The sequence below is a fragment of the Spinacia oleracea genome, chromosome 4, assembly GCF_020520425.1.
Source record: "Spinacia oleracea cultivar Varoflay chromosome 4, BTI_SOV_V1, whole genome shotgun sequence".
NCBI classification, from domain to species: Eukaryota; Viridiplantae; Streptophyta; class Magnoliopsida; order Caryophyllales; family Amaranthaceae; genus Spinacia; species Spinacia oleracea.
In genome coordinates, this window is record NC_079490.1 from 68700799 (window position 1) to 68715361 (window position 14563).

Here is a 14563-nt window from a genome sequence, read left to right on the forward strand (position 1 = left end):
ACAATGATCTGTGAACCGGTATTTCGGAAGCTTCGGAAAAGCGAGCCCAAGGTGTGGGATGATGATTGTCAGCATGAATTCGAAACAATCAAGATCTACCTTTCCAACCCACCAGTACTAAAACCAGCAATGCCAGGGATTCCCCTCAGGCTCTACCTCACAACCACAGATTCAGCGGTGGGGGCTATGCTTGCCCAGGAAATTGAAGGCAAGGAGAACGCCGTATACTACATAAGCAAAAAGATGATCGAGTACGAAACCAAATACACTCAGCTCGAGAAACTCAACATCGCCTTGGTTTGGGCTACAAAGAAACTACGGCACTACATGCTCTCCCATACAGTCCATGTGATCAGCAAAGCGGATCCTCTCAAGTATCTATTCGAGAAACCAGCACTCAACGGGCGGTTGTCTAGATGGTTGGTCATGCTAGCAGAATTCAACCTCAAATACATTCCACAGAAATCTATCAAGGGTTCAGCAGTCTCAGATTTCCTAGCCGACTGTCCTGTCGAGGCAGAAGAGGAAGATTACGACTTACCCAACGAGCAAATCTTAATGACCAGTGATGACAGTTGGTCAATGCATTTCGACGGTGCTTCCAATTAGAACGGATGTGGTGTTGGAGTGATTCTAGTAGCCCCAAACGGCACGCACATTCCTATATCAGCAAAACTGCAATTCAACGTCACAAACAATGCGGCAGAATATGAAGCATGTATCATGGGCCTGGAAGCCACCTTAGCACTATGCGTCCAGAAACTTCGAGTGTACGGGGATTCCTCCCTAATCATCAATAAAATTTCCGGCAAATGGAAAGTAAGAAGCGAGAGTTTAGCTCCATACCAGTCCTATCTCGAACAGTTGTCTGAACAAATAGAAGAGCTCCGCTATACATACCTCCCAAGAGAGGAGAATCAATTCGCCGATGCACTGGCAAAATTGGCTTCAATGATCAACATTCCAAGCAGCATGGCTGAAATGCCACTTACAATTGAAACCCGTCAAGAAGCAGCATATGTCCATGCTATTGACAACGTCGAGCAAGACGAAGATGAGCCTTGGTTTACAGACATTCAAAGGTATGTACAAAATTCAGAGTATCCCCCACACTTTTCAAGCAAGAATCGAAGGGCTCTACGACTACAATCAGCCAATTTCGTCATAGAAGGCGGCATTCTATACAAAAGGTCCCTTAGTGGTCCTAACCTCTGATGTGTTGACAAGCACGAAGCTCAAAGAGTCATGGACAACATACATGCAGGAGTCTGTGGCACCCACGTGAATGGGAAGATGCTACCCTCAAGATCATTAGGGCACGATACTATTGGACTACCCTCGAGCGGGACTGCTACTTCTTGTCAAGAAGTGTACTGCGTGTCAGAAGTGTGCGAATCTGAAGCACATTCCTCCATCACTACTATACTCTCAATCATCGTCGTGGCCATTCTCAGCCTGGGGTATCGACGTCATCGGCAAAGTCACTCCAACAGGCACCGGGGGTCATGAGTTCATACTGGTTGCCATCGACTATTTCACCAAATGGGTCGAGGCCAGATCATTCAAAGTATTCGGTTTCAAGCAAGTGGCCCAATTCATACAAGAAAACATCATATGCAGACATGGCGTTCCTCACGAGATCATCAGTGACCAGGGAACCCATTTTCAAGGAGAGTGTGAAGATCTATTCACCGAGTACAAGATTCAACATCATCGCTCTTCACCTTATTGCCCACAAACGAATGGGGCAGTTGAAGCACCCAACAAGAATGTCAAGACCATCATCATGAAAATGACTCCCAATTACAAGGACTGGCCCCAAAAGCTACATTTCGCATTATGGGGATATCAGACTTCAATTCGAACTTCAACTGGTGCAACTCCGTTCTCATTGGTCTATGGAATGGAAGCAGTACAACCTATCGAACTAGAGATACCTTCTCTAAGGATAGTCCTCGAAAGCAAAATCCCAGAAGCTGCATGGGTACAAGCCAGGTATGACGAGCTGGTCATGCTCGATGAGCGTCCGCTTCAAGCCGCTCACCATGTACAAGTCTATCAGCGCCGGGTGGCCAGACATTTCAACAAAAGGGTCAGAACCCGAAACATCAAGGAAGGCGAGCTTGGCCTGAAAGCCCTTCGCAAAAGCACCATGGACCCAAGGGGAAAATTCAAATCCAACTGGGCAGGCCCATACATTGTTAAGAAGATCCTCTCAGGGGGAGCAGTCGAACTAACAGACATCGACGGAACAGAATTCAGATCTCTGACCAACCTCGATCAACTCAAGGAGTTCTATGTCTAAGTTCCATGTTCAAATTCAAGAATCCAAATTCAGGTCTTGTAAGGTAGTCAGAACTACGTCTGGCCTGATTTCCTAACGGGACATGTAGGCAACCTCGTCACGAGGCCCGGCCACTTTAATACAAAAAAAAAATTAAACTTTCCTCAATTAAGGGCGTCCTAAAAATCAAATCAAATTTCAAAATTCAATTGTTGTTATTCCAAATGTGCCAATTCAAAGCAAAGCATGTTCGAGCGGAATTTAACACATAAACTTTTATTTGGCCCTAAGGCCTTCAAAGCTAATTCAAATACAAAGTCAGGATCAAGTGAAGCAAAGTTCAAATCCTTTTCACTTCCTAAACACATTTTCTAAACACATCTTCCAAACACATTCCAAACACAATTCATTCCAAACACATTTAGCGTACAAAGATCTAGGGTCAGGCGACTATGCTCTCGAGTCTTGGCACCTTGAGTACTATCCCCTGGCTCCTCCCGCAATCAGTCATCAATCTTCCCCTTGCCCAAGCGGCGGGAAAAGGAACTTGCAAGCCTTCCAAGATGGGAGGACGACGAACCTCCTTTGGATTCCGAACGGTCAAGCACCGGATGGGCCACACTCCCGTCACCTTCCTCATAGTCAGTTGATGCAGGACTTCTAGCTCTAGAACCTCGGACTCTAGCTGGTCCGGAGAGAGAAATGTCCCTCTGGCTTAGGCCTCTCATCCATACAATATACCCCACAGACAGAGTAACTGACTCAGGTGGGAACTGGATACTCAAGAATGGTTTGGCGACCCAATACCGCCTCCAAACTTCAAGTCGATTTGCATTCAGCGCAACAGGTTTCGGGTTCTCTTCAGTACAGTCCGGGATCTCCTGTTTCAAGCCATATTGTCTCATCACTCGAGCAGGCGAGTAGAAGACCAGCATTGTGAGGCTTGGCACCCTCAAAGTAGTAGAACCAGGGGCATGTCTCATAGTAGCAATTCCCCACCAAGGAACTACCCACATTATACCAGATTCAATCCCAGAGTGTGCACACCGCCACTCATCCAATGAAAGTCGGCCATACAACGTGGGTCGCATAGTGAAACCCTTTCTATTATAGCTCGCCATGTTCTCCGGTGGTGCCACCAACATGAGCCTCTCCATAAGCCAAACCTTGGGGAGTATACAAGAAGCGCCTTTCAAAATTCAACATTCAAAATTCAAATACAAGTACAAAATTCAACATACAAGAGAGCTTCAAATCCTTACTTGGAATAACACCGGACTTCCCGATGGAAAAGAAGAGGGGTTCGACTTCAGCATATCAAGGCCCATCAATGTTTCGCCAATCACAAGCGGCATTGGGTCCCGACCATTAGCAAACTGCTCTACAATCTCTATTAGGGAGGCATCACCATTGCCAAAACCCTTCTTCGAAAAGAGGAAGCGAGCGAATATACAAAAATTCAAGGCTCTCAGGCAAAAAACTTTGGGAACATCAAGCCCAGCAAAGTAGGTGACAAAGAGGGACAAATCCAACCCTCTGCCATATACAAAAGCACTCAAAAGTGGGGGCTTCAAGCCCAAATACCTTTCAAAACTCAAGAAAAAGTGTTCTTCAACACTAGGCATGCATGGCTCCAACATCAAGGGCCACCCCAATATGGCACTAAATTTCTCAGGGAGGGGACATACCTCATTATTTCCAAAACGGAAGACATGATGATTCCGTTCCCATGCCTCCAGAGCAGCAAGAATGAAGTGCAAGTCCAATTTTACAAACCGGAAAGAGACGAGCACCTCAAGATGCATGCCATCAAGCTCCCTTTTCTCCAATTTGCCTAGCGAACCAAGCCACGAGTTCAAGGCACTTTCAAAGGACACAGCCATGTTTTCTTTTCTTTTCGAGAGGAAGCAGTATGCAATGGTAGCAGGGAAGGATTGATGCAAGAAATGATCCAACAAGCTCCCTATTTATACAAGAGTCGGCTTGTACAACAGCCCACAAGCGCCAGGCGCCAAGCCCGCGCCAGACGCCGGGAGCCTGCACCAAAGGACGAGGCCACCGTCCTCTCTTATGACTCCGAGTACACACCCTTTAGTGTTTCGGACAGCAGAGTACAACCTCCATTATTCAAGAGTCCAAAGCAGTAAGCCGCACAATTTCAAGCAGTCCGGATCAACGCTTCGGGCCGATTTCGGGTCGATTTTTCAAAATACAAGCATTCTAGTCCTAGATCGGCGTCCTACGTCGAGTCTGCATGTGCATTAGCAAAAGTTGAATATACTTTGACTTGCGCTTTCCCTAACCAAAAAACCTCAGTCAAAGTGGGGGCTTATAGTGGGTATATACACCCGAAAAAATGGGCAAATTTTTTCAAATCCAAATTTTTTTAAATCTTTTGCAAATTTATCATGCATGCATATAGCTACAAAATTTCAAGGCACACACAACGCATACAATTTCAGGCATTCGAACATACAAAAACCAATCTCCAAATTTCACAAACCAATTCAAAGTTCAAAGCCATACAAACCATACAAAAATCCAAGTTTCGATCCATACAAATACAATACAATTCAGCCTATACAAAATCAACCCAGGCAAGCTGGAACTCGCTACCATGCAGGGTCAGTCTGAGTCTTCATCAGCGGTGACGTCAACCACAGGTCCCTTGCCCTTGTTTCGCCTCCTCAGCTCCCGATCCAGCTCCGTCCCAGGGGTACTAGGATCCTCCTCCGAAATACGAAGTGTGCCAGTGGAGGGATAAACTCCCTGCTGGGAAGAGGAATACTGATAATGTAACACCCCGACAATTCCCATTTTCTAAAATAACCTCTTTTTAAATATAACTGTAGGGAATTATCAAAGTATTATCGCCCGTGTAAAAACGTACGGCTTATTCAGAATTTTGCAGCGGAAAACATAAAACTAACTTTTGGGTTCATAATTAATCTATTACATATTAGGTCCAAAACAATTAACTGAAATAAGGAAATACGAATAGTACGACAAGTTTCAAATTCAAGTTAACAAATTGAATCACTTAATTAAACAAATAGAACTACAAGCTCTCTAATCCCGATCCCAATGATGCATCATCTTCAAACCTGTAGATGGGCAATGCTTATTGACCCTTAGAGACTGCTCACCAGAAATGGGTCATCACAGGATCAATAAGGCATAGCCATGATCAACACACACAAACAAGCACGTAATCAGCAAAGCTGAGTACTACATACTAAAGCAATAAAAATCCTAACATGATACTATTAAACATAATTAAGGGCAAACAAAGCATGATAATCTAACGACCATACCTAACTAGACTAAGCTAGACTGGACTAGACTTTTTATAACAATAACATTATTTTAATTTAAATAGGCAATGGACCGAGTTTTCTAGCTAGGCGAGGTACGGGCGCGACTCCGTAACCTCAGTGACCTGCGATATCGAGGAACGTTTGACTGAAAATAGGACGCGGTGATCAATCCGGTCCGAATGAAAGGCCATGGGCTACCACCATGAACCCCAACTCCTGTTTGTCCGTCACTTTAGACGTGCACAGTCTAAAGCTATTGCTACTCAGTTTCACTTTACATGATTTACAAATTGACACCCTGTTATGACTCAACAATCACATAAGGCATGCAACTCACATTTATTTATAACTGTTTTTATCTTGGAATTGAGTAAGTGATCACAAAGGCATCTAACAAGACTCATTCCAATTAACTCCAATCTTTTCTTTAATACTAATTAACCCCTGAATATGGGTATAAGGTTTCAACTTACTAAATGAGGTCCTCCGCCCTCATAAAGTAGTGAAAAGCTAAAAAGGGAACAACAATTAACTGATCTGAATTATATACTAAACAATCTAGCGTTCCCAATCAAACATGTTTGCATCAATCTTCCATACTAACATGTTAAAATCCTCAAAATGCAATAAAGGTTTAATATGTTCATCCAACAGTATCAAACATGCAGTTTCAACCCGACTAAGTTCATCAACAACATTAACATAACCAGGTTCATCAATAATACACATGGTTTCAACAATTAGCACACATTCCAAGCACACAGGTATGTACGTACCTTGTGTAAACAAACTGATAGGCCACTTTAACACTTTCAAAAGTCGCCTAAAGAGAATTCTCCGCCTAAAACAACCAATAAATAATCTCAATCAATTTCTGATCATTGACAACCATAATAAAGCATTCTAATTGCATCCTAAGCATATTTAGAACTTTCCCCAATATCAAAACTTAAACATTTGATTTCCTAGAATCATAATTGTTGAATTAGTTATTGAAATTCGTTGAAAACTTTTGCAAACATCGTACTTTAAATTTTCCGCACTATAGATTCATTTAAAAGCTTCACCATGGTCAATCTACGTCCCTAGTACATTGAAACAACAAATTTAATAATCCATACTCGACCTACCATGATTTACAATCATAAAAACCTTGAATTTCATACTTTAATCAATCAAAAAACTAATATTTCAATGCATTTATATAATCTGAAAATAAAATAATATTGTTTAAATTATAATATACGAATCTGAAAATTAATAATTCAATTACGCACGTGTAAAAATCTGAAATTTGCAAATTAAACCATGAGACTTATAATCTAAATTCAAGAATCATAATTTAAGCTAAAAATATATATAATTAAGACATTCAATTAGTCTAGGGTTTAAGGGTTTAACCGAATAAGGGAAGGGGGAGAACTGCCGGCGACGAGGAAGGCTGGGCGGCACGCGGCGGTGCGGCGAGGAAGGCTGGGCGGCACGCGGCGGTGCGGCGAGGTGGTGTTGCTGGCAAAACAATCAAGGCATGGTTTGAGAGCCATGAAAAGGAAACGAAAGAAAGGAAAACACGACGGGAGAACGGAAATAAGGAGGAGGAATCTACCGTGCAAGGGTGGACGACGAGGACGGCGGTTATTGCCGAACCACGAGCGCTCAGCGTGGTGGTGGTGCTGTGCGAGAACAAGAACCGGTTGAGGAGGAGATCAAGAAAACGAACAAGAGAAAGAGAACGACAAGAGAGAAGGTGGGCGTTACCAGTGGCGACGGGATGCCGGTGACGTGCTGGTGGGTCCGGCGGCGTGAGCAGCGGCAGCAAGGAGGAGGGTGTTGAGGGTTTGGTGCTTGTTACGTGAACAGTGAAGGAGCAAGAGGAGGTTTTTTTTTTTGTGTTTCTTTGGGTTCACGTGCATTAGAAAAGGGGAGGGAGTATTTTTATTGGTTTGGGCTTTTACCCAATTGGGCTAGGAGTAGGGTTTAGGTTATTGAATCCGAAATGGTTAGGGTTGCTTGCTAATTTCAATCGAACGTGATTTCGAAATTCGAATTCGTTTTAACGTAAAATTCAAAAATACATTTTGATTTCATAAATCATTAAAATTATTCAAAATGAAATAAAATAATTATATTTTAATTACACATTCATTTCTGAAATCCGTAAATTATATTTAAATGTATTAATATACGTTAAAATATATAAACAAAATATATAAAATTACGGGGGATTACAATCTACCCCTCTTAAAAGAAGTTTCGTCCCGAAACTTGACACGAAAATTCACATATCTTTCCAAACTTTTCAACTTATTCTTATTGTAGAAGCACTTTGTGCCACTCTTGTTCACTCTTTTGCCAACACAGAGTTACTTGCAATATTCAAGAACACATTTTCTTATGCGGAGAATCTATTTACTTGCATCAACATGTAGAAGTGGCTAAAAATAAGCATAAAATGCATAAAAATACCATAAAAATAGGTAAAAAGCGCGAATTTCTATCGCATTCTACCCCCCTTAAAGAAAACGAGTTACGCCCTCGTAACTCACCTCAGGAAATAACTCTGGATACTTGATCTTCATTTCAGCTTCGGCTTCCCACGTTGCCTCTTCGTACTCGTGGTTTGACCAAAGCACTTTCACTATGCTGACGTCCTTATTGCGTGTACTACGCACTTTTCTATCAAGGATTTTCACAGGCCTTTCTTCGTATGTGAGGCTACTATCGATCTGGATTCTCTCAGGCTCTAAGATATGACGCTCATCAGGGATATAGCGCTTTAGTTGGGAAATGTGAAACACGTCGTGCATCTTTTCGAACTCCATTGGCAAGGCTAACTTGTAAGCTACTTTCCCTATTCGTTGCAGAATCTCATATGGGCCTACATACTTGGCACTTAGCTTCCCCTTTTTCCCGAATCTCATCACACCCTTGGTTGGTGATACTTTCAAGAACACTTTATCACCTACTGCAAATTCATCATCTCTTCTTTTCAGATCAGCATAACTCTTTTGCCTATCCTGGGCAGCTTGAATTCTAGCCTGAATCATTTTTACATTCTTGACAGTCTCCTCAATGAATTCCGTTCCTAAGATTATATTTTCACTGAAATCATTCCAGCAGGTGGGACTTCTACATTTTCTCCCATATAGTGCCTCAAAAGGTGCCATCTTAATGCTTGCATGGTAGCTATTGTTGTATGAGAATTCGATCAAGTCTAGATGGTCTTCCCAACTACCCTTAAAGTCAATCGCACAAGCCCTCAACATATCTTCCATAGTCTGGTTTGTTCTCTCAGTCTGACCATCGGTTGCAGGGTGGAAAGCAGTGCTCATTTTCAAAGTTGTCCCAAGGTTCAACTGGACCTTTTGCCAAAATTTCGAGAGGAATCTTGAATCACGGTCTGAGATAATATCGGTTGGGACCCCATGCAACCTCACTACATGCTTAATGTATGTCCTTGCAAGCTGTTTCTTTTTCCAAGTCTCTTTAATCGGAATAAACACGGCTGATTTTGTTAGACGATCCACAATCACCCAAATGGTATCATTTCCGTTCTTTGATCTAGGCAAGGCAGTAACAAAATCCATAGAAATGGAATCCCACTTCCATCCAGGCACTTCTAAAGGTTGAACTTTCCCCATGGGTCTTTTGTGGTCTATTTTGACTTTCTGACAGGTTAGGCATCTAGACACAAACTCAGCAACTTCCCGTTTCATATTAGGCCACCAATAGATTTGTTTCAGGTCTTTGTACAATTTGTCACCCCCAGGGTGCACAGAATATGGAGTATTATGCCCCTCATCCATAAGACGTCTCTTGAGTTCTTCACACTTCTGTGGTACACACCATCTCCCTTTGAACCTCAAACTACCATCCTCATGAATCTTGAAATCTACTTCTTTCCCTTGACCCATCTTTTCTTTGATTCTCTCTAGGCACTCATCCCCGGCTTGACTTTCTCTAATCTCCTCGAATATAGACAACCCCAATGATAATGCGCTCAGTTTTGCTTTGGTTTCCCCAGGGTTTACTATTTCCAGGCTAAGTCTCTGCATGTCTCGACACAACTCTTCAGGCACTACCAAGACATTCATACTATGGCTAGATTTTCTACTCAATGCATCGGCAACTACGTTTGCTTTCCCCTCATGGTACTGGATGTTCAAATCATAGTCTTTGATCAACTCTAACCATCTTCTTTGTCTCATGTTGAGATCTTTCTGGGTGAAAATGTATCTTAGGCTTTTGTGGTCTGTGAAGATCTTACATGTTGCCCCATAGAGGTAATGTCTCCAAATTTTCAAAGCGAAAACAATCGCAGCTAGCTCTAGATCGTGGGTAGGGTAATTAGCCTCATATGGTTTTAATTGACGCGACGCATACGCAATCACCTTCCCATTTTGCTGTAATACACACCCCAACCCATTCTTCGACGCATCACTATACACCTCAAACCCTTCATTCCCATCAGGCAAGGTTAAGACAGGTGCTGAGGTTAAACGCTCTTTGAGAATTTGGAAGGCTTCCTCACATTTTTCGCTCCACTCAAATTTTGATTCTTTCTTCATCAAGTTGGTTATGGGTCTTGCTATCTTTGAGAAATCTCTCACAAATCTCCTATAATACCCAGCTAGACCTAAGAAACTCCGAATATCAGACACATTCTTCGGGGTAGGCCACTCACTCACAGCTTGAATCTTGGCAGGATCCACAGAGACTCCTTCCTTTGACACATAATGCCCCAAAAATGCTACCTTTTCCAGACGGAACTCGCACTTAGAGAACTTTGCATACAACTGGTTCTTCCTAAGCGTCTCCAAGATAACCCTCAAATGTTCGTCATGTTCCTTTTCATTCCTCGAATAGATCAGAATATCATCAATGAATACCACCACAAACTTATCTAGGAACTCATGGAAAATCCTATTCATCAGGTCCATAAAGATGGCGGGTGCATTGGTTAACCCAAAAGGCATTACTGTAAACTCATAATGGCCATAACGAGTCCTAAATGCAGTCTTAGGAATGTCTTTTTCAGCTACCCTCAATTGGTGATATCCCGAACGCAAATCAATCTTTGAGAATACACTTGCCCCGTTCAACTGGTCAAACAGGTCATCTATCCTAGGCAAAGGATATTTGTTTTTGATTGTTACGTTGTTCAACTCCCTATAATCAATACATAGCCGCATACTCCCATCTTTCTTTTTGACAAACAATACTGGAGCTCCCCACGGTGATGCACTAGGCCTAATGTACCCCTTGTCGAACAAGTCCTGCAATTGTATTTTTAACTCACTCATTTCTGGGGGTGCCATCCTATAAGGTGCTTTGGATATAGGTGCAGTTCCGGGATTTAACTCTATGGTAAATTCAAGGGTTCTAGCCGGTGGCATACCCGGAATCTCATCCGGAAATACATCTACAAATTCTCTTACGATTGGGACATCCCCTATCTCTACCCCAACTTTCTTACTCACATCTTGGACACTACAGAAAAATAGTTCACACCCTTTATTGACCAGTTTCCTCACTTGTAATGCGGAGATCACCCCAAAGTTCCCAGACTTCCCAAAACGTCTATATGATATTGATTTCCCAGTAGGGTTCTTTAGGCTTACTTTCTGAATCTCGCAGTCTATCCTGGCCTTGTATAAGCTTAGCCAATCCATCCCCAGAATCACATCTAGGTCCCCCAAACTAAATTCTATCAAATTAGATGGAAAAGTGCAATCTTTTATTTTCAAAGGCAAGTTCTTAAATAATTTCGTACACCTTATTGTTGCACCATTAGGCATACTAACAGGTGAATCAATTGCCTCAAAATCTACTAACTTCAAATTTTTAACAATAGGGGTCGAAATAAAAGAATATGTTGCCCCTGAATCAAACAATGTTTTAACAGGTAAGGAGTTGATAGAGAAAGTACCCGAAACTACGTCTGCAGAACGTTCAGCTTCATTTCTACTCATTACGAACAGCTTTCCGGGAGCCTTGATGTTATTGTTGTTTCCATTGGCAGGTTTGTTTTGGTTTCCCTGGTTGTTTGGTGCCCCAGCAGGCTTCGAACCTTGGTTCCCCGAATGGTTAAACCCTGGTTTCCCTTGGTTACTACTCCCACTACCATTCTGCTCTCTCTTCTGCTTTGTAAAGCACTCATACTCTCTATGCCCCTTCTTACGACAGTAGTTGCAAGTCACCAATTCCCCCTTACAGTCCTTCCCAGGGTGATTGTTGTTGCACATCTTACAGTGATGCACTCTGTTAGGCTGGTTTTTGTTGGTGTAGTTATTCCCCTGGTTATTCCTTCCCTGAAAGTTGCCATTACCATTACCATCCCCATTTCCATTTCTATTCCTTTTGAAGTTCCCCTGACTTCCCCCAGCATTAAACTCTTTCCTTTTATCCCCAACAACAATGTTCTTTTTGTCCCTCCTGGTCTGCAGGCCATAAATATGGGCAGCTCTCCCATACACAATGTCTAAGGACGTAAAGGTTTCCCCGCCTAATCCCAGTTGGATTTCATCGGTTAACCCCTGTTCAAACCTCTGAGCCTTTAGTTCCTCAGTAGCTACCACCTCAGGTGCAAACCTCGACAAAGCTATAAACTTACTGTAGTATTCAGCGATGGTCATATTCCCCATCCTAAGGTTGATAAATTCCTGGGCTTTCTGCTTCCTCATAAAAGGAGGATAGAACTTCCCCCTCAAGGCAACAATAAAAGAATCCCAATTGAATCCCTCAGCAGCGCTTAGTCTAGTGCCATTTTCCCTCCACCAAAGGTCGGCCTCATCTTTCAGGTAGAGGACAGCTTGGCCTACTTTCATATGCTCAGGACAGTTTACCGCCCCAAATAGTTTCTCAAATTCCCTGATCCAGTTTTCAAGGAAGGTGGGGTCTGCCTGCCCCTTAAAGTATGGTGGCTTAACTTTCGCAAGCCTTTCAAACATGTCCCCTGCAGAATCGGGACGCTCAGTTCTTTCCTGGGTTAGTTTTTCCGCCAAGAGGCGAATAGCAGCAGCTAGGTCACTATTATTGGCCATCCTAGAGCGCGACCTGAAATTAATATGCTCTAGTTCAAGTTCGAAACTTTACTTACATTATCCTCTAGCAATGCAATATCACATTAACATTCAAAATGCACACGAAATGAACAATCATGCAAAACATTCAACTGAGAGACAAGGAATAACTTCAATCATCACGAATAATAAGTTAGAATAAAAGAAGAAAACATTCCATTTGCGTGCCCGTAAAACTCTGATCTTTTAGATAGTCAATAATCTAGCTTTTATTCCTCAGAAGAATGTCAATAACAATCCTAAATATTAACACACACCTGTTCTCAAAATGACGTAAAAAGGTTCTACGATATAACATAAATTATGGTTGGGCGGATTGTCCAACATTTTTCTCACACACAACTAAATATGTAAGCAAAGCTAAAGGGAAACGTCATCAGACTTGTCCTTTGATTCGCTATAACCTTCTAGGGTGAATAACTCATATTTAAGTTCATCATCGTCATCCATATCAAAATAATAAGCTTCTTTTCTTGGCCTAGAGGATCTTCGTAGACCTTGAAGTTGATGATTAGCTTTCTCAGGCTCAGGCTCAGGTTCAGGTTCATGTTCGGGCTCAAACTCAAACTCAGGTTCAACCTCCAATTCATGTTCGAATTCAAACTCAAATTCTTGTTCGAACTCAAACCCAAATTCATGCTCAAACTCAGGCTCCGAATCGCTTTCAGGTCTCAAAACAGCTTGATAAATATCGACTCTAGTTTGCCCTCTAGCACGATCAAATTCACGAAGGGCTTCATCATCACTATCAGGTTCTCCTGCTCTTAAAACTCGACGCAAAACAAGTTCATGGCTGGTGTAACTGTTAATGTCAGACTCGTAATCCATTTCATTTTCATCATCGCTTAGAACAATAGGGTTAGAATTGCTCCCTATTCTATTTCCTTGTATGCCAGACATGATTAGTGATCTATAACAATTAAACATAGTTTCTATGTTAGTAATTAGTACTCTCACTTACCGTATGATCCCACAATACACAATAAGTAAGAATATATATATCAATCGCAATGCATAGGGAAGACACGACAGTTAGCAGGTAGAGAAATTACAATCATGTTGACATAATGCATGCACAATGCTTCTATTCTATATGCCTTTTCCTATACTACCCAACTCTCAAAATAATCATAGTATATGCAACATTGAAGCATAAAAGGATAAACAAGAATGATTTATAAGAATTAGATTGATTAAAAGAATAATTATTAAACGATAAATAACTAAATAATTTTTTTTTTTTTTTTTTTTTTTTTTTTTTTTTTTTTTTTTTTTGAAATATTAATTTAAATTTCAAAAGAATCGAAATACATTTATTCGCATAAAAACGTATTTCAAAGCACGATTCAAGAGTCAATATTAAAATAAATTCAAACATTTCTAGCTAATAACTTTAAATTTATTCACTAGTGTGAAATTACTTTTACATAACTAATTAGTTGGTTAGGCGCCTAAGATATAAAAGGTAGACACGAAATGTCAGTAAAACCTTTGGCTCTGATACCACTTTGTAACACCCCGACAATTCCCATTTTCTAAAATAACCTCTTTTTAAATATAACTGTAGGGAATTATCAAAGTATTATCGCCCGTGTAAAAACGTACGGCTTATTCAGAATTTTGCAGCGGAAAACATAAAACTAACTTTTGGGTTCATAATTAATCTATTACATATTAGGTCCAAAACAATTAACTGAAATAAGGAAATACGAATAGTACGACAAGTTTCAAATTCAAGTTAACAAATTGAATCACTTAATTAAACAAATAGAACTACAAGCTCTCTAATCCCGATCCCAATGATGCATCATCTTCAAACCTGTAGATGGGCAATGCTTATTGACCCTTAGAGACTGCTCACCAGAAATGGGTCATCACAG

At 41.4% G+C, this 14563-nt stretch overlaps 1 long non-coding RNA gene across 1 annotated transcript; it reads right to left on the reverse strand.

The window, feature by feature from the left end:
• Window positions 1-5450: 5450 nt before the first annotated feature.
• LOC130459335 (uncharacterized) lies at window positions 5451-7487 on the reverse strand. Its single transcript, XR_008918677.1, has 4 exons — window positions 7360-7487; window positions 7208-7274; window positions 7003-7110; window positions 5451-6442 (listed from the first exon to the last, which is right to left on the reverse strand). It is a non-coding gene; the product is annotated as an uncharacterized lncRNA (long non-coding RNA).
• Between the last annotated feature and the right edge of the window lie 7076 nt (window positions 7488-14563).